This window comes from Schistocerca piceifrons, chromosome 1 (genome assembly GCF_021461385.2).
Source record: "Schistocerca piceifrons isolate TAMUIC-IGC-003096 chromosome 1, iqSchPice1.1, whole genome shotgun sequence".
Taxonomy (NCBI): Eukaryota; Metazoa; Arthropoda; class Insecta; order Orthoptera; family Acrididae; genus Schistocerca; species Schistocerca piceifrons.
In genome coordinates, this window is record NC_060138.1 from 1,171,167,238 (window position 1) to 1,171,187,745 (window position 20,508).

The 20,508-nt window shown below is 44.6% G+C and overlaps 1 pseudogene; it reads right to left on the minus strand.

The window, feature by feature from the left end:
• Positions 1 to 429: 429 nt before the first annotated feature.
• LOC124725206 lies at positions 430 to 547 on the minus strand (annotated as a pseudogene).
• Positions 548 to 20,508: the final 19,961 nt, after the last annotated feature.

Genomic DNA, 20,508 nt, shown 5'->3' on the forward strand with positions numbered 1-20,508 from the left:
TTTTCTGTAAGGGGCCTCCCAGCCACTGACGCCAAACGCTCATTTCCATTCTGTCGGCGGGTCAAGCATTATTATCACCTATGTCTTTAACTTTCCATGTACACATTTGTTCAACCTTATATTATTACAAATAGTTTTTCGTTGTGTAACGTAGAAGTCCAAACTTTAAAAACATTTTCTAACATTGCAATTTAAAAACGAGCACAAGCTCATGTAAATTATACATCTAACTCTACTCCCGAACAGGCCATGACGGCCCAAAGGTACCGACCGGCCACCGTGTCATCCTCACACAGCGGCGTCGATGCTGATATGGAGCGGCATGTGGTCAGCACACCGCTCTCCCTGCCGTATGTCAGTTTCCGGAGCCGCTACTTCCCAATCAAGTAGCTGCTCAGTTTGCTTCACAAGGGCTGAGTGCACCCCGCTTGCCAACAGCGCTCGGCAGACCGGATGGTCACCCATCCAAGTGCTAGCCCAGCCCGACAGCGCTTAACTTCGGTGATTTGACGGGAACCGGTGTTACCACTGCGGCAAGGCCGTTGGCAAATTATACATCTACGTCTACAAATATATTTCGAACGCCATCGTACGATGCATGGTGTAACCACGCTTCTGCAGCCGTAAGTCGTAACTTGAGATTTTTTAACAGTAAAAATAATTTGTTCATATGTTTTAACAAATATTTAACATGCAGTATTAATATTGAAATAATTACATTCCTAAGAACCTATATGCTATGAAGCTAGAGATATGATATTCGTCATTTTCCTTTTGTTATCATTATCCATGTAACGCTTTGTTCCTCTCTCTCCCTGTTCTTCTTCCTTGTGTGCCTGTGTGTCGCTCTGGGAAGAGCTGATGTCTGTTATTGTACAGGAATAGTTCTGACCTGTAGAAATACATTGAAAAGGGAGAAAATGTCAGATTTTATTTGACAAAGCTTCAACTTGCGAAAACCTGTGAATATAACTAGACATATAGTTAATATTTCCAAGTCTTATTGGAAGTGATTTAGTTAAAAAGGAGAAATAATTAATTTGAAACAGTTTAGTGGACATTGAAAGTCAATGAATTTATTAATTGAAAGTATTCAGTGATGTTAAATGGCAAATGTACGCTAGGCAGTATATGTGCGGGTCACTTGTCCCTTTACATTGCCGATTATCGCGTTCTTATGATATCCCTGGCCATCATTGTTTCCGACGATACTGAAATTTGAAAAATGAACTAAAACGCTTTTATAAACCTGCTTAGTAGCTACAAGAGAATGTTTATCGGATGTTGTTGTTGTGGTCTTCAGTCCTGAGACTGGTTTGATGCAGCTCTCCATGCTACTCTATCCTGTGCAAGCTTCTTCATCTCCCAGTACGTAATGCAGCATACATCCTTCTGAATCTGCTTAGTGTATTCATCTCTTGGTCTCCCTCTACGATTTTTACCCTCCACGCTTCCCTCCAATACTAAATTGGTGATCCCTTGATGCCTCAGAATATGTCCAACCAACTGATCCCTTCTTCTAGTCAAGTTGTGGCATAAACTCCTCCCCAGTCCTATTCAATACCTCCTCATTAGTTATGTGATCTACCCATCTAATCTTCAGCATTCTTCTGTGGGACCACATTTCGAAAGCTTCTGTTCTCTTCTTGCCTAAACTATTGATCGTCGATGTTTCACTTCCATACAAGGCTGCACTCCATACAAATAAATATTGTCAGAAACGACTTCCTGACACTTAAATCTATAGTCGATGTTAACAAATTTCACTTCTTCAGAAACGCTTTCCTTGCCATTGCCAGTCTACATTTTATATCCTCTCTACTTCGACCATCATCAGTTATTTTGCCACCGAGCGAGGTGGCGCAGTGGTTAGACACTGCACTCGCATTCGGGAGGAGACGGTTCAATCCCGCGTCCGGCCATACTGATTTAGGTTTTCCGTGATTTCCCTAAATCACATAGCTCCGAATAAATCGTGACATTAAATTAACCAAAGTAATACGATCAACGAGTGAGCAAATGGAATACAACAGACTAACACAAGAATGCCTAAATGCAGTTCCGAAGGGAGAAACGAGAACAGAAGACGAGAGCAGAACCGTGCTAAGTTAGAAGGCCCTACGATAAGGGACGGACACCCACGTCGCCAGCCCTCCAGAAGAACAGTATAGATCTTACGATAACACAAAAAGGGCTACACCACCCGCAAGTTTTAGCGTGAGACTTTTTCGCGTCTCTGTTAAAAGCTAGAGCCCTCCAGAAGAACAGTATAGATCTTACGATAACACAAAAAAGGCTACACCACCCGCAAGTTTTTAGCGTGAGTCGTTTTCGCGTCTCTGTTACGTTAGGACCACCCCCCAGCCTATGTTAAAAGATAGAGCCCTCCAGAAGAACAGTATAGATCTTACGATAACGCTAAAAGGACCACACCAGCTGCAAGTTTTAGCGTGAGACTTTTTCGCTTCTCTGTTACGTTGCAAACTTTAAAAACATTGCCCCACCACGAAAACTATAACGTTTCTCATTGAATAGATAGAATTTTTGTAGGCGGAGCTTAAGGTTAACATTGAGACCCTGATTGGTCAGATGAAAACACAGCCAGATAGTTTTTTTTAAAACCAACTTCGGTAAATTGTAGTAAGGAGAAGTTAGGAGGGAGCTGCTTCCGAGACGGAGAGGTGAGCGGAGCTGTGCTGCCCGCCGCCCCCTGACGTATACCGACAAGGTAATGAACGCACGCGATGCCGCATAACAGCGCATAAAGCTTCACTCAGAACTGCAGAAGTCTCATCTGTTACACCCCTTTTTGCGTAATACTAGTGTCGATCGTCAATTAAAGCTCATGGTGTTCACATTTGCCACTTGAAGCAAAAATCTGAAACGCAATGATTTTTCTGTTGTATAGCTATTGAGAAGCCACATCAGCCACTGTAATTTACGACAAGTTAGATAAGTAATTAAAGATAATTGAGGGTCACTGTAGACCATTTTGATAATTTGCTTTTTTGTGAAACTTAATTTAAACCTAGATTACAGATGTGATATGGCATAGGTCATCCTTCGATCCATTGTAGAATTTGGAAACCCATTCAGGGAATATTCGTTCACATTTTTGTTGAACGCAGTTGGTTTTTACCATCCTGTATTAAAATATTTCCTTTTATCAATAGTGCAATTTATAAACAGTGTCTTGTGAGTAGAATAAAATTTCCAATGGTAAACTTAACTGCTTTTTCGACGTTATTTTACCAGCTAACTAAAAATAGGAAAGCCTTGAACCCCTTCCACTAAATTTAGTTAGTATTAAGATTCTTTTACAGGGAGTGCAGTGGAGCTGACGCTGAAATCATTAAGTATTTGGTTATATCATCGCTAGTCTCACTGAACTCTTCTGAACTCTACATGTCATGTGTGGTCTGGCGTCTCCTTACCAGCAACAGGTGCCAGGTACAAACTAGTCAATTCCATAAAAAAAACGCTCAGAGCGTCGTTGCACGAAAGTGGTAGGGAGACACGATATAGAACGAACAGACACCACGCAGGCTGTTTAGAAGCGTCTCCGTAATACTCGCGAGTTTATCGAACCTAACGGTAACAAGTGTAGCAGCACGCCTCTGAATTTCTTCGACGTCTTCTTTTAATCCGACACTCGGACCGTACTCAACGAAGGGTCGCACTAGTATTTTGCACTCAGCCTCCTTTAGAGACGGGTTAAATCTCCCTAGAATTTCCCAGCAAACCTAAGTCGATCATTCGCGTTTCCTACTACCGTTCTCACGCTTTGTAGCGTTACGCCTAGATATTTAACCGATGTGACTGTGTCAGGGAGCACACGACTGACACTGTGTTTCCACATTACAGGATTTTTTTTCCTCATTCGTATGGCCATTTCATCTGCATAAATTACATTTTTTTTCTACCTCTGAAGCAAGCTGCCATTCATCACACCAAATGTAATTTCTAGTACGTTCCTTGTAGTGGCCATTTTCGCAGCAGCTGTATATAAATTGCACTTGTTTCAAAGAAAATGCCTTCTTTGCATGCTACGCATCGAAATTTTTACTTTTTTTATGCACCTAGACTCGTTTCGCCTTTTTTACAAGGCATCTTCAGTGGGTGACCTGACATATTACATGATTTGTTCATTTTTACACACAGGTTATGGTTTCACATCTAGGTTATGGATTTACAAATAGTTCCTTAACTTTTTTTTATGAAACGGAAAGGTACTTATAGGTAACTTCTAATTCATTGGATCTAAGCAAACTGCTTTTTCTCATCTGGCAAACCAGGTGGACATCTTACAGTTCACTTTCAGTTCACTGTTAACGTTATACATCAATGTAACTGCCATCTTTTTAATACAGAGTTTCATTTGTTTTTCTAAGTGTTGGCTCTGAGCACTATGGGGCTTAACATCTATGGTCATCAGTCCCCGAGAACTTAGAGCTACTTAAACCTAACTAACCTAAGGACAGCACACAACACCCAGTCATCACTAGGCAGGGAAAATCCCTGACCCCGCCGGGAATCGAACCCGGGAACCAGGGCGCGGGAAGCGAGAACGCTACCGCACGACCACGAGCTGCGGACTTTTCTAAGTGTTACCGACATTCTCAGTTTTCTGCATTCTACTGTTTTGTGAATGTGTGTGTGTGTGTGTAAAATAAAATAAATAATTTTTACTTTATTAAAAAAATCTCTCTCCCTCCACACACACACACACACACACACACACACACACACACATTCACAAAACAGTTGAGTGCAGAAAACTGAGAACGTTGGTAACACTTAGAAAAACAAATGAAACTCTGTATTAAAAAGATGGCAGTTACAGTGATGTGTAACGTAAAAAGTGAACTGAAAGTGAACTGTAAGATGTCCACCTGGTTTTCCAGATGAGAAAAAGCAGTTTGCTTGGATCCAATGAATTAGAAGTTACCTATAAGTACCTTTCCGTTTCATAAAAAAAAGTTAAGGGACTGTTTGTAAATCCATAACCTAGATGTGAAACCATAACCTGTGTGTAAAAATGAACAAATCATGTAATATGTCAGGTCACCCACTGAAGATGCCTTGTAAAAAAGTCGAAACGAGTCTGGGTGCATAAATAAAAATAAAAATTTCGATGTGCAGCATGCAAAAAAAGGCATTTTCTTTGAAACAACTGCAATTTATAAATTCTAGGCGTCCCGGATCTTCCTGTAGTCACTCAACGACAATACCTGCCCGTACGCCACAGGATCATCATCAGATTGTCGCAGATTGTTGCTTACCCTATGCGTCAGATCGTTTATGTTACGTACAGAAGAAAGCGGTCCTAACGCACTTCCCTGGAACACTCCTGAGGTTACCATTCCCTGTAACGGAAACCCGCAGTCCAGGACACCCAACTGGGCTCAGTTAACTAAGGAGTCTTCGAGCCACTTACATATCTTACAACCTATTCCGTATGTTCGTACCTTCGTTAACATTCTGTAGTGAATAGTTTTAAACGCTTTCGGAAGTCCTGGAATATGCAGTCAGCCTGTTGCGCTTCATCCACAGTTCACAGGATATTTAGCCAGAAAATGCCAAGGTTGTAAGATTTCTTTTAATAACACACACCAAGCGGTTCTAGGCACTGCAGTCTGGAACCGCGCGACCACTACGGTCGCAGGTTCGAAGCCTGCCTTGGGCATGTATGTGTGTGATGTCCTTAGGTTAGTTAGGTTTAAGTAGTTGCAAGTTCTAGGGGACTGACTGATGACCTCAGAAGTTAAGACCCATAGTGTTCAGAGCCATTTGAATCATTTTTGACCCGCTGGAGAGTCCTGAGACGCTGATAAACATTAAGCAGCTGAGCATGAAGACAGATGCCAATTTTCCTGCAAAAACCTGCTTATAAGTTTCGAGAAGCAGTCAAGAATGTATGACCACGCTACAACCACTTACGAATCGCTCCCGTAGGAACCGAGGAGACACGATTAAACCAATTACAGCCTGTACAAAGAGACTAGAGCAATCATTCATCCCAAGCCCGCCCGGTTAGCCGTGCTGTCTAAAGCACTGCTTTCTGGGCAGGAAGGCGTGCTGGTCCCCAGGACGAGTCCGTCCGGGGGATTAGTGAAGGGGTCTGGTGTGCCGGCCAGCCTGTGGATGGTTTCTAAGGCGGTTTTCCATCTGCCTCGGCGAATGCGGGCTGGTTCCCCTTATTCTCCACGTACGCGTACGCCATAATTGCTGTACCACACAAACATAGGGGTTACACTCGTCTGGAGTGAAACGTTCTTGGGGGGTCCACTGGTGGCCGAACCGCACAATAACCCTGGGTTCGGTGTGGGGTGGGGGTGGGGTGAGTGGACTGCTGTAGCCTGTTTTGGGGTTGTGAACCACTGAGAGCTACGGCGGGGACGAAGCCTCTCCGTCGTTTCTAGGTCACCAGTTCCATACAACATACAACAATACAATCATTCATCCCGCGCTCCAAACGTGTATGGAACGGGAAGAAGCCCTAATAAGTGGTACTGTGGGAAGTACCTTCTGCCACGCGCTTCACTGTGGTTTACAGGGTAGTATACGTGGATGAGAACACAGGATGTCCCAACACACACTCGCAAAACATCTACATCTAAGAGAATAAAATCTCTTTTTTCTGGTCACGTCAATTCGAAGAGTATCCTCAAGCATTCGACAGATGTCTCCGTCATCGTCGCCAAGAGTAGCGGTTTTACTCCTGATGACGATGGTGAAGACAGCCGGCAAGAGCTCTAGGATTTTATTCAGTCACGCGGTACTACTGAGGTAGTTTTATTCTTGACGGCAATGAGGAGACAGCTGTCAAAACGTGGAGGATTTTATTCAAAATGACGCGGCTTGAAAAGCTAGATGATTTTATTCAGGCAAGCTGCAGTGAAAGTCCTATCCAAAAGAACAGGCACCACGCATTCACGTAATTAGAGGTCTGCGCGGATAAGTAAAGTGCAATCCGCATCCGCACCGCATCCGCAAGGTCCTAATCCGCAACCGCATCCGCAGCAATTAACCCGCATCCGCAAGTTCCTTATCCGCATCCGCATATATTTATATTTAAGTTTTGAATGAGTAATTAATAGTAATAGACAGTAGTACTTAGAATTGAGGTATGTAATGACATAGTAATTTTTAGGGTGCCGTTTCTGCGACATCTTAACTACTTTTGACTTCTTAAATCACAGGAAATGCTCTATACCTACTCTAAAGCAGACCATTCCAAACAGGGAAGCATTGGCACTCCAGGCACACACAGTAGCGGCTCGGATCTCGTGAGACTGGAAACGCTATTTAAAAAAATAAAATTCAATGATATAGTATTAAATGATGAAAATACGTGTATAGAAACAATTATATTTCGCTGCTCTTGTGCCAAGGCAGGCTGAAAATGACGATGCTTTTAAACTGTTACTAGCACATTGCATCATTTACCGACGTTTTTTTTTTGTACTCACTGCTTGGATGTGTCAAATTTTGAAGCCATTCATGTCAGCTGATGATTATATTATAGCTTACGCGTTCAGTCCTCGTCATTTCCAGGTGAAAATATTTACAGTATTAGGCCTTCACTGCAAAAACGCTGGCGCACCTGTGAAAAAGTTAAACTGCCAGCAATAATTGACGTTGTCTGGAAGAAATAATTCGTCTTCCGAAGAGTGACAACAAAATCAGTGGTTATAGAAATTAGGAGTGGTTGGATGAGGTAGCAGTTCCTTAGCACTCACTGCACCGTACTTGGCCCCCACATCAATAAGAAGCTGTGTCGTCTCGAGAAACCCAGATCCACACGCAACTTCGAATGGTAAAATGTCTTTGCTGACAAGATTGATAAGTTTTTCTGTCGCGGCTGTCTTCAAATTTGGCGGAACTTTCACGTCTCTCTTGGTATTTAAATAAGTAATTATGCTACTTTGTCGAGCCTCACACGAATGTTTTAGCAAGTTTGAAGTTCCACTTTTGTGTCCAGTGTAGGAATATACTTTTTTACATGCAAAACAAGCCACTATATCTTTTATCTTTTCGTTGCCATCAAATACGTATGCGAATTTTTTCAAATTGGCGATTTCAATTTGTTTTCCTTCACTAATGTAAAATCACCTTTTTTCACCTTACACGAAATTGTATCCGTCGATATGGTGTTCATTTGAAGAAAGAACTCTCACTGATATTTGCTACGATGCAAGTTGTCACTCGGTCACTACAAAGCGCTAACTGAAGTCAGCGGAAAACTGCAACAGGCACCTGTCTGGTAGGCAGTGGGCAGGTTTGCCACCCAGAGAGCACTTCACAGGCCACACAAAAGACACGGTCGCGGAAACGGATTAGGCGTAGGTCTCTTGGGCACAGCTACGTCGGTCGTAGCCAGGGGCTGAGGACAACAGACATCCGCTCTACCAGGGCCCTGCAAGATTCCAAGAATGTCAACAGACTTGAAGTTTTCAACTAACATTGCAACATACGTACTGGGCAGATGCCTTGCTCATTATCCGCAGATGACCCGCGGATATCCGCGCCGGTCGCGATTTTACCCGCCAAGTACCAAATACCGCGGATATCCGCATCCGCGCAGACCTCTACACATAACTGTTTCGTCTCGATGGGCAATGAATCCACCACCATCAGTGCGAATGGACGATATCGTTTCATGTCCTGCAGGACTCTAAAATTAGCGAGCATGGAGAACACGGACACCGGCTGCGGATAGGTGCCGCTGGGTGGGGGTGCGGGTCGCCTAGGGAAGCGTGCCGCACTCCTCCATGCATTTGTGATGAACACTTGAGTGCTCAGTGGTTAACGCAACTGCCTGTCCGGCACGCATTTTCACTCGTCGCCGCCGATTCCACATATCATCAGTTCCTTCTCCTTCCTTTCCTTTCTCCCTCCTCCACGTTCCATTTACATAATATGAATCACAGCTGCGATTTCCGCGTGGTGTCTGTTTTTACATGACCAAGTGAACAGACTCCATATTGTTGAGTGGTACTCAAGTAAATAAATTAGTGAAATCAAAGTGAACTAGAAATTAGAATATAAATGGAAAACTTGGTTTAGTTTAGAGAGTTACATACTCGCATTCAGTGGGCAGAACAGCAGAACAGAAGAGACAATGACCGTGAAGTCAGCGAGTTCCACATAAGCGGGCGCTGTCGATTCAGCCGTCAGGGCATCGCCCGACCGGCTCACGTGTTTCTCAGTTGTCGCATGTGAGCAAAGGCCCTCGCCTACATTCCAAGAGCCAATGACCGACGTCAAGAAGATTCTTCGAGAAGCTTTTCAACGTGACGGAAGAGGCAATGACCGGCCCACGTGTTTCTCAGTCGTCACATGCGATCAGAGGCCCCCGCCTACATTCCAAGAGCCAATGACCGACGTTAAGAAGATTCTTCGAGAAGCTTTTCAACGTGACAGAAGAGGCAATGACCGTGAAGTCGTTCACCTCCAGTGAACTGAAGTGAATAAATACGCGAGACGCGGTGGGCCCGACAGATGAAGACAGATGAAGACAGATGGAGACGAAGACGAGAGACGAAGGAAGAAAAGAAGAGTAGCAGTAGTTTTCAGTCAGTTTCGGTGCTGAAGACCGTCATGCAAGAAGAGACTACATCATGCACAGTCGCACCAAGTCCGCCGCTGTAATGGAATAGCAAGCAGCAGCCGCGGCGCCAGAAGACAGAAGTTAAAAGGTATTTGAAGTCTGGTTTTTACATACCCGGGTGACTCGTGAGGACGGGAAGGAGACGGCCTCACATCAGTAGTTACCTGTGAGGTGGGATGAAGACCTGACAGCCGAAGACTGGCAAGCGGGAGACCGTGGTTCGAGTTCGGGACACTTGCCTTGCCCCGCCGCGCCGCTCCGCTGGTCGACGCACAACACACGCGGCCGCTTAGAGAAGAGAAACACTGGGACGCCACATCCAAGGTATCACCATCCGATGCACGACTTCGCTCGTAATAATTAACGGGCCACCTCGCGCTGCGCGTCTCCCGTCAGCTGGGCGAGACGGCGACACGAGATACACACCGCTACGCGTAATCAGACGCCGCCGCCGCCGCCGCCGCTGCCGCAGCAGAAGAATTCACAAACGACACAGCTGCCGCTCTCCGAACCAGAACATCCCGTATGATACAGTTGTACAAATCTTCAATAAAAGTTATCTTTTGTAAAAATGATGTTTCATTCGACCTCATACCCGAGCCAAGGGAGAACCCACCCTGCCCACATGTTGTAAGAGAGAAAAGTTAATTTATTTAATATTTTCACCCTGACAGAATGCTTTAGAATGCTCATCCTGACAATTGACAGCATCAAAAGAGAAAACCCAGTTACATTGAGTGACAGAACTGTCACATTTAGTAACACAACTGTTACATTTGATGTCAGAAGCCGGTTTAGTTGTTACAATACATTCACATAAATAAACATCTGGCCATATAACGCGCAAGCTAGTGCGCAGTGTTGAGAGGTTCCATGCCCTCTTTTGCATGTCTCCTCTCATTTTCATCAATTTTATTAATAATCAAAATATCCAGGGGTGTACTGCCGGTCTACAGTGTCCAACGGGCACAATATTTCGGCGATCATACATGTCGCCATCATCAGGTGAACTGACGGACTGAGCACCTGTGAACGTGCCGGTACGGAGATCCGTACGCTATGGCTGCTCACTGGAAGTCTTGAGGCAGCCGGGCAACACGGGCCCTAGTATTACTAGGCCCGTGTTGCTGGAAAATCAAACTGCGGGTTGCGCAATCGGGACTGATAAGGCGCGCTGGCGCTGTGACGTCTTATCAGCACTTCCTGTTCTGAGGCAGCTGCAGGCTCATTCGACTCGAGGCAGCCGCACGAAGCACACAGCCATGCCGTACCGCCGTAGAAGATACATGAGGAGGAGCAGACTTCCAGTGTACAAGACAGTGGATACATTTTCAATTACACCAAATGAGACTGGTCAACAGGAGTTACTACAAGGACCTATTACTTTTGTTGGTTGCAAGATTCAGTTTTCTTGTGCTACCACAGAAGTAGTTAGTGGCAATGCATGGTTAACAATTGCTGTTGTGAGAGGTACTGACAAAGCTCTTGAAGGATTGGAAGCCTACAATGAGAGGGACATTATTTCTTATCGCACTTTTGCAGTTGGAGTTATACCTAACCGGAATTATGGAACATGTGTTGTTACAACAGACAAGCCATTTTCACTTTACACAAGGAATCGTAGGAGGCTTAATGCAGATTTAAATACCCTCCGCCCGCGGCGCACTCCCTCCGCCGTCCGCGCCACGGTCGCGCGGTGGAACAGATTGCGACGGCGTCTGAGATGACGTCGGTGTGATGGCTCTGTCCGCCGTGGTCGTCACAACTATACGTTTGCTCGATGCATGTTGCTCTTTGTTTGTTTGCCCTGGGATGTTTGAGTCCATTACTGTATTTTCTTCTTCTTCTGATTGCACGTTATTTTGTTCCAGTATTTGTTGTACTTGTTTGATGTTTTCTAATTGTGACTGGGGTATCCTGTTATTTTTTATTATTACACGGATCTGATCAGCTAGTCGTTGTTCTGTTAAAAATTTTAATTCTGGGTATCTGGTAATAAATGTTGTGTATACTTGTGATCTGTATCCAGTTGTGGGGGTTCCTAAGTTTGTTGCTTGGTAATAACAGAACATGTGGTGTCAGTTACCTTCATCTGACCATCTCATCCTCTGTCTTTGTTTTCCTTCTAGAACGGTTGCAGGAAGCATATCCTGCAGAACACCTCTATTTGGTTTTAAATCATTTTCCCTGTGGCTAGCAGTGTCGTTACCATTGTGGACGGGCATAGGGTTCAAGCGTCGTCCCCGACCATGACAGCATTGTCTGAGGCTTCATTAGTTCTGTCCTGAACCAACTAATCACACTAAAAGAGGGGTTAGCCCTATTAGTGGTTGTTCTTTTCGTCACCTTTTACGACTGGCAGAACATACCAGAGGCCTATTCTTTATTATTATTATTATTATTATTATTATTATTGTTAGAGACAAACTATTAAAAAGCTGAAGTCATTCAATTTGTGTCAGTTCAGAAGTAAGGGGTCTATCAATCAAGTGGTTCACAAACAGTAAGTACAGTGCACAGATCTGAGCTTGGTTGATTTTAAATGGGGTTGCAGTGTGCAGGTCGAGTAAATGGTTTCATGTTCTGTAGTGTGTGCCTACCCTCACTTTAGATAGCTTTCTCATCTGAGATGGAGTTGTGGGTAGCAGTTGCGATGTATTGCAAATCGCTTCCTCATTCATTCTAAGTCACACACACACACACACACACACACACACACACACACAAACTCATATTTCACATCTTTCATCATTTTTAAAAATGAAAGTGTTCCAAGAAAAGTCTGTCATTCTGTAGTTTATGTGCTAAAGTTGGGGGGAAATTTTTGTGATAGGACAAAATTTCCTTTTCCATATACATGACATACTGTCTGTTGAAAAAACTAACAACACACATAGAAAAAGAAAGTATTTACTCTCGCCTATAGTCCCACTTTTATTTGTCAAGTGGCTATCGCTTTACGCACAGGAAAATCCCCACTTCATCCCTACCTCGGAGATGCTGTGTCCCATCGGTCGTGTGCCAACGATCAGTGGTAGAAGATAGACTAAAGCAAACAAAAATTTGAAAGCGTTTGTTCTCACTGAGGGAACGAAGATCACGTGAAACAGAACTGTGTCAAGAACGATGAGCTGGCTACCGCTTGTTATATCTATGAGCTAAGCCAAGTCTGAATTGCGTTATTCATAACAAACAGGGAATTGTTAAGGCATTTTATAACAAAAAGGGGAAACCTAAAAGAGACAACAGTAATCTGTTAAGGCGTGGCTAGAGGAGCCACAGACCCGGAAGCGAGCTGGGTGGCCTACGCCAGGCAGATGGGCAGCTGTGACTGATAATGAGGCAAGAGCTGTAAGCCATATAGATACAAAGAGGGCTCTGTGTACTTTTAACAACGGGGTCCGTGATAAGGATTGGAATTAATAAGCAAACAACGCTTCTGGCTAGAGAGAGAGGGCCTTCTCGTGGCGATAGCACTACGTCATGAGAAGCCAATACAGGGTTCAGGACGCAGTGAGTGACCATATTAAGAGAGACGTCTCTGCCCTTCTACCCAGCCTCTGAAGAACCACTGAAGAAGAGTGCACAAGGACAGCCAATAAGGAGGCAAGTAGCCCTCGACATTACGTCATGACAATAGCCGGCGGGGTCGAAGGGGAAAAGGATAAAAACTGGTCAGCAAGACGCTCCGAGTCGGTCAAGCGGTGAGGAAAGGAGGCAGTAAGCAGTCAAGGGCAGTCAGGGGACGAGACGGAGTGCTGTAGGGAGAGCCAGGGCTCGTTGCGGAGTTAGCATCCTGAGCTGATGATCAGACAGGCAACAGCTGTGGAGTTCTATGAGTTAGTCGTGAGGGTCGCATTCGAAGAATAGACCGAACGGCAGCTGTCTTACGCCGCCTCTGTGTCAGACTTGGCCGCTCATTGGAAACGTCTCAGCCAGAGCAGTTAGGAATTCATTCTATATATCCTGAATAAACCTCAGATAGTTAAACGTTTCTGGAGAGTACTTCAATTATCTACCAGCCTTTCTCCACCTTCACACCAGAGACTGCAACTTCTTAGCAAGGTCAAAGTCTCCCTGTCACAAAGGCGAACCACCTAATCTGTGGTTACGAACCGTGTCGCTCAGTCTCAAGTAAAATCCACGCTTGGGACGCGACACTGTGTCCCATATAGTACTATTGCCCAAGATGTTACGAGTAACTGGTGCTCCGAAAACAAACCAAAAGTAATGGCTGAAAATGCTCTACTATTTCGGTGAAAGGAAAGCTGAAAAATATGTGAAACTCACAGTGATATTTGAGGCGGTTCTGCTTTTTCTTTACAAAAAAAAGTAATTAGATACACTGAAGAGCCAGAGCAACCGGTACATGTGCCTAATATCATGTACAATCCCCGTGAGCACGCGGAAGTGCCACAATACGACGTGGCACGGACTCTACTAATGTCTGAAGTAGTGCTGGAGGAAATTGACACCATGAATTCCGCAGGGCTGTCCATAAATCCGTAAGAGTACGAGAGAGTCGAGATCTGTTCTAAACAGCACATAACAAGGCATCTCAGATAGGCTCAATAATGTTCATGTTTGGTGACTTTGGAGGCCAGTGGTAGTGTTTAAACTCAAAAGCGTGTTCCTGGAGCCTCTCTGTACCAATTCTGGACGTGTGGGGTGTCGCATTGTTCTGCTGTAATTGCCCAAGTTCGTGGGAATGCACAATGGACATGAATGGATGCAGGAGAGCAGACACGATGCTTACATACGTGTCACCTGTCAGAGTCGTATCTAGACGTGTCAGGGGTCCCATATCACTCCCACTGCACACGCCCCCACACCATTACAGAGCCTCCACCAGCTTGAACAGTCTCCTGCTGACATGCAGGATCCATGGATTCATGAGGTTATCTCCACAACCGTACACGTCTATCAGCTCGATGCAATCTGAAACGAGACTCGTCCAACCAGGCAACATGTTTCGAGTTATCAACAATCCAGTGTCGGTGTCGACGGGCCCAGGTGAGGCATAACGCATAGCGTGGTGCACTCATCGATTGTACACGAGTTAGCCTTCGGTTCAAATGGTTCAAATGGCTCTGAGCACTATGGGACTCAACTTCTGAGGTCATTAGTCCCCTAGAACTTAGAACTACTTAAACCTAGCTAACCTAAGGACATCACACACATCCATGCCCGAGGCAGGATTCGAACCTGCGACCGTAGCAGTCGCGCGGTTCCGGACTGAGCGCCTAGAACCGCTAGACCACAGCGGCCGGCAGTTAGCCTTCGGCTCCGAAAGCCCTTATCGATGATGCTATGTTGTATCGTTCGCACGCTGACACTTGTAGATGACCCAGCATTGAACTCTGCAGTAATTTGCGGAAAGATTGCACTTCTGTCACGTTGAACAACTCTCTTCTGTCGTCGTTGGTCTCGTTCTTTCAGGATTTGATGTTTTACCGGATTCCTGAGATTCACGGTACACTCGTGAAATGGTCGTACGGGAAAATCCCCACTTCATCGCTACTTCGAAGATGCTGTGTCCCATTGGTCGTGTGCCGACTATAACACCACGTTCAAACTCACTTAAATCTTGATAACCTGTCATTGTAGCAGCAGTAACCAATGTAGCAAATTGCGCCAGACACTTGTTGTCTTACGTAGGCTTTGCCGACCGCAGCGTCGTATTCTGGCTGTTTACATATTTCGGTATTTGAATAAGCATACCTACAGCAGTTTCTTTGGAATCTCGGTCGCTGCAGTTCATCATAAATGTAAATTTGCTTTTTTATAATTTGTCTGGGGTGGACCACTGCACTAAGGGGCCTAAGTAAAAATGTCTTGGGATAACCGTGTTAACAACTGTAAAAGTCTTAACTTGGGCCCTAGATTAGCACAGACTTATGAATAACGGATCTCCGCCCCGGTGCTGCCAGCAAAACAACTGGTATGAAAATAGCCGTTCCAATGAATAAACATTTGTCCTGGCTTCACGTTACTATTTGAACAGAAGACACTACTACACAAATTGTCTCAAAACACAATGAGCATACTTTCATGCCAGTTCACTCTGTAAAATAAGCCATTGAGCACTGAATTAAAAATGTAATATATTCTTCCAACAATATTACAGGGACTGAGCCTCTGAAACCAACTTTCCCTACAACTTGAATAATTAATAATGGCACAAGTAAATTGGTCAGTCCAAAACAGATACGGTAATAGATTGCTATATTACATTGCTATTTTTGTCTTAATTCCTGAGAAAACAACGAATGATAGTGCATGTTGAGCATCTTGTTGTTAGACCGTTATTCTTACCTCCCGTCCACGTCTTTCGGGTGCTCCACTTCCCGGAATGCTACGCTGGACGTGTCTCGGACCGTCTTCTGTCAGTTGTTTCACCCTACATATTTTTCTCCCATGACTCAGTAACCTTTTAATATTCATTCTATTCGTTATCAGATATTAAATGAACAGATGTTAAATTAATACTTCAAGAGGGGGAACGAGAAAAGAAATCATCACAAAGAACAGATATTTGGGCCTTACGTCGCACTTTTGAAGTCTGTACATCAATTCACTACCTTGATGTAATGTTACGAGTGGATATGAAGCTGGTCAAATGTGTGAAATTAGTAGTAGAGAAGGTGAATGAAAAACACAGAACTATTGGTGAACAACACAACCAGTCACAGCATCAACAATTCTTAGCGGCCTAGGAGATCCAGCATGGCTTAAGTGACATATATATAATTTGTTTGAATCGTTCTCGGGAAGTGTGGCGCATCTGTAAGGTAAAGTGCATACAAGATGATAATTTTACTGAGTGTAGAGTATTGCTCAAGCGTGTGGAACCCTTGTCAAATAGGCATGACAGTAGACATTCAAAGGATTCAGGGTACGGTGCCAGGACCGTAACAGGTCTGTTAAGCGAATGTGAAGCAGATGTTCTCACGCGTTTTGTTTGCAAGCAGCGGTATTCGGGAAAGAATGAGGAGTGGTTCTGCTCACTCTTTCGCACAGTCCGTCAGTCCAAAAAGTTTTGGGACTGAATTAATAAAATAAGAGAGAAAAGTTAAGATAGCAGTTTTAATGCGTCAGATTTCCTACATAGTCTCTCCCCACTTGAGTGCAACGCACAGAACGCTCATGATGAAACTTCTTTATTAAAATTGTTTTCTGCTTCTATTGCCGAATGAAATGGGAAGTTGAAGCTTCTACGTTATTTAATTTTGGAACAGCTGAGTAAAACTTAACGTACTGAGCCTACTTTCTCTTTACTTATTCTTATCATGTCAACACTGGCCCACAATATTCTAGCGCAACGCAATCTGACTGCTGAAAAAAAATTACAACCTGACTTGAAATATTAAAGACAAAAGAATGGCCCTGACTAAAAAGAAATCTTAACAATAACCTATACATTTCATTAACCACTTACCTCACAAAAATCTTGCTTACCCGAACTACTGCAATACAGCGAGCGTCAACACTGCCAGCTAAATAAAATACTCTAACTACTAAAGCCACTAACTACTAATAGGCATATGGTTAGCAAGGGAAAGATTTTGTTGCAAACCAAATAATGAATTTTTTTTTTACCTTAATAATGTGACATCCACTTCAGACACGAAAATAAATCGTCATTGACATCTAGTACATAGATATATCGTCATGAATAATTTTCAATTTCCAAGTCGGATACCTCCAGATAGTTAGCCTACGCTAAACTTCAGACCTCTACCCTCCATCAATGCTAACTTCTCACATTTAACGTCCATCACTGCTGGCTGTTCACGTCCAACTGCCCAACAGTACTTCCATCACTGCTGGCGACTAACTTCCAACTGCCCGACACTACTGGCGATTAACTTCCAACGAGTCCAACCAGCCACAGAGTCACTTACAAAGAAAGTGCAGTCAAAGACCCAATGCAAAGCTCTACACAGCGCTGCCAACGCATAAGCAGCCCACTTACAATAATACAACCATTTGAAACTATGAGAAAATTCCTTCGTTTTTGGATGTCGCTCAATTCGCACATCACATTCACGCTTTTGTGTTCTTGCCGAACCATCACAGACCCATTCTGCCCTTCGTCGTTTTGCGAAATGTTCGTATTGATAAAACGAACGTTCGTCGTCTGCAAGATTTTTTCCAGAAAAGAACTGTCGACGTAGGCCTTCTCAAAGAAGTCGTAAAACGCGTCCACACGTCGTTGTTTATGTTCGGGAGGCGAGGTGTGTGAAACAGACTTCACATACAATCTTCTCTTCTTCAAAACATTTCGGAGAATGACTTAAACACTTGATTTACAATTGTCCAGTTCGTTTCTCCATTGACATTTGTGACACAAAAACGTTGGCAGACCACAGCCACGCGTACGGATCTCCAAATTCACTACTGGCCATTAAAATTGGTACACCAAGAGGAAATGCAGATGATAAACGGGTATTCATTGGACAAATATATTATACTAGAACTGACATGTGATTACATTTTCACGTAATTTGGGTGCATAGATCCTGAGAAATCAGTACCCAGAACAGCCACCTGGGCACTGAGTCAAATAGAGCTTGGATGGCGTGTACAGGTACAGCTGCCCATGCAGCTTCAACACACCACAATCCATCAAGAGTAGTGACTGGCGTATTGTGACGAGCCAGCTGCTAAGCCACCATTGACCAGACGTTTTCAATTGGTGACAGATCTGGAGAATGTGTTTGCCAGGGCAGCAGTCGAAAATGTTCTGTATCCAGAAAGCCCCTTCAGGACCTACAACATGCGGTCGTGCATTATCCTGCTGAAATGTAGGGTTTCCCAGGGATCGAATAAAGGGCAGAGCCACGGGTCGTAACACATCTGAAATGTAACGTGTCGTCAATGCGAACAAGAGGTGACCAATGGCACCCCATACCATCACACCGGGTGATACACCAGTATGAGGATAACGAATACACGCTCCGAATGTGCGTTCACCGCGATGTCGCCGAACACAGATGCGACCATCATGAGCCGGCCGAAGTGGCCGAGCGGTTCTAGGCGCTACAGTCTGGAACCGCGCGACCGCTACGGTCGCAGGTTCGAATCCTGCCTCGGGCATGGATGTGTATGATGTCCTTAGGTTAGTTAGGTTTAAGTAGTTCTAAGTTCTAGGGGACTGATGACCTCAGAAGTTAAGTCCTATGGTGCTCAGAGCCATTTGAACCATCTGACCATCATGAAGCTATAAACAGAACCTGGATTCATCCGAAAAAATTACTTTTTGCCATTCGCGCACCCAGGTTCGTCGTCGAGTACACCATCGCAGGCGCTCCTGTCTTTGTTGCAGCGTCAAGGGTAACTGCAGCCATGGTCTCCGAGCTGATAGTCCATGCTGTTGCAAACGTCGTCGAACTGTTCGTGCAGATGGTTGTTGTCTTGCAAACGTTGACTGCCGTTACAGTCACGCGGATAAGATGCCTGTCATCTCGACTGCTAGTGTTACGAGGCCGTTGGGATCCAGCACGGCGTTCCGTATTTCCCTCCTGAACCCACCGATTCCATATTCTACTAACAGTCATTGGATCTCGACCAACGCGAGCAGCAATGTCGCGATACGATAAACCGCAATCGCTATAGGCTACAAGCCGACCTTTATCAAAGTCGGAAACGTGATGGTACACATTTCTGCTCCTTACACGAGGCATCACAACAAAGTTTCACCAGGCGACGCCGATCAACTGCTGTTTGTGTATGAGAAATCGGTAGGTAACTTTCCTCATGTCAGCACGTTGTAAGTGTCGCCACCGGCGCCAACCTTGTGTGAACGCTCTGAAAAGCTAATCATTTGCATATGACAGCATCTTCTTCCTGCCGGTTAAATTTCGCGTCTGTAGCACGTCATCTTCGTGGTGCAGCAATTTTAATGGCCAGTAGTGTATTTGAACACGGCACCCTCACTCCGTCAGCGTTATAGCGACACAGCACTCCCTCCCCTGTGCGTCTTTCCAGCGGTGAATTTGGCCTTGACTTCAGTTTTATCGATGGTAACGCACGGCCGCAGAAGCAGGATGAGGCGGAGGAGTGTCCCTTGGAACGAGACGATATTGGGCTAATGGACCGGGCTGCCCGTCCCCCAACTTAACTCCAATTGAGAACGTGTGGGATGCATTGGGGAGGCGTACTGCAGCAAGTCCACATGCACCAACGACCATCCATCCAGAAGTTATCAGCCGCGCTGGTGGAGGAATGAAACAACCTACCACAAGAACTCCTTAGCAAACAAGTGGCGAGCATGTCAGTAGATTGCAGAGCTTGCATCGCCATCTGTGGTGGTCACATGCCATACTAAGAACCACGTTCCAAGTTTCGTAATGTCCAGGGGACCACCATACATCGCGGTGATCTCAGTGAAATCGTTGCCTTTGAATAAAAGAGTCGTTTCTGTTCGTCTCATTGCGTATTTCATAAGGGTTCCGCACGCGTGAGCAATAGTCTATACACAGTAAAATTATCGTCTCGTATGCACTTTGCTTTATAGATGCACCACACTTCCCGGTAACGATTCAAACAAATTATATATATATATATATATATATATATATATATATATATATATATATATATATATATATATATATATATATATTACTTTAGCCGTGGGGCAACGGCCTTGCCGCAGTGGCTACACCAGTTCCCGTCGGCCGCGGTGGTCTCGCGGTTAAGGCGCTCAGTCCGGAACCGCGCGACTGTTACGGTCGCAGGTTCGAATCCTGCCTCGGGCATGGATGTGTGTGATGTCCTTAGGTTAGTTAGGTTTAAGTAGTTCTAAGTTCTAGGGGACTGATGACCACAGAAGTTAAGTCCCATAGTGCTCAGAGCCAGTTCCCGTCAGATCACTGAAGTTAAGCATTGTC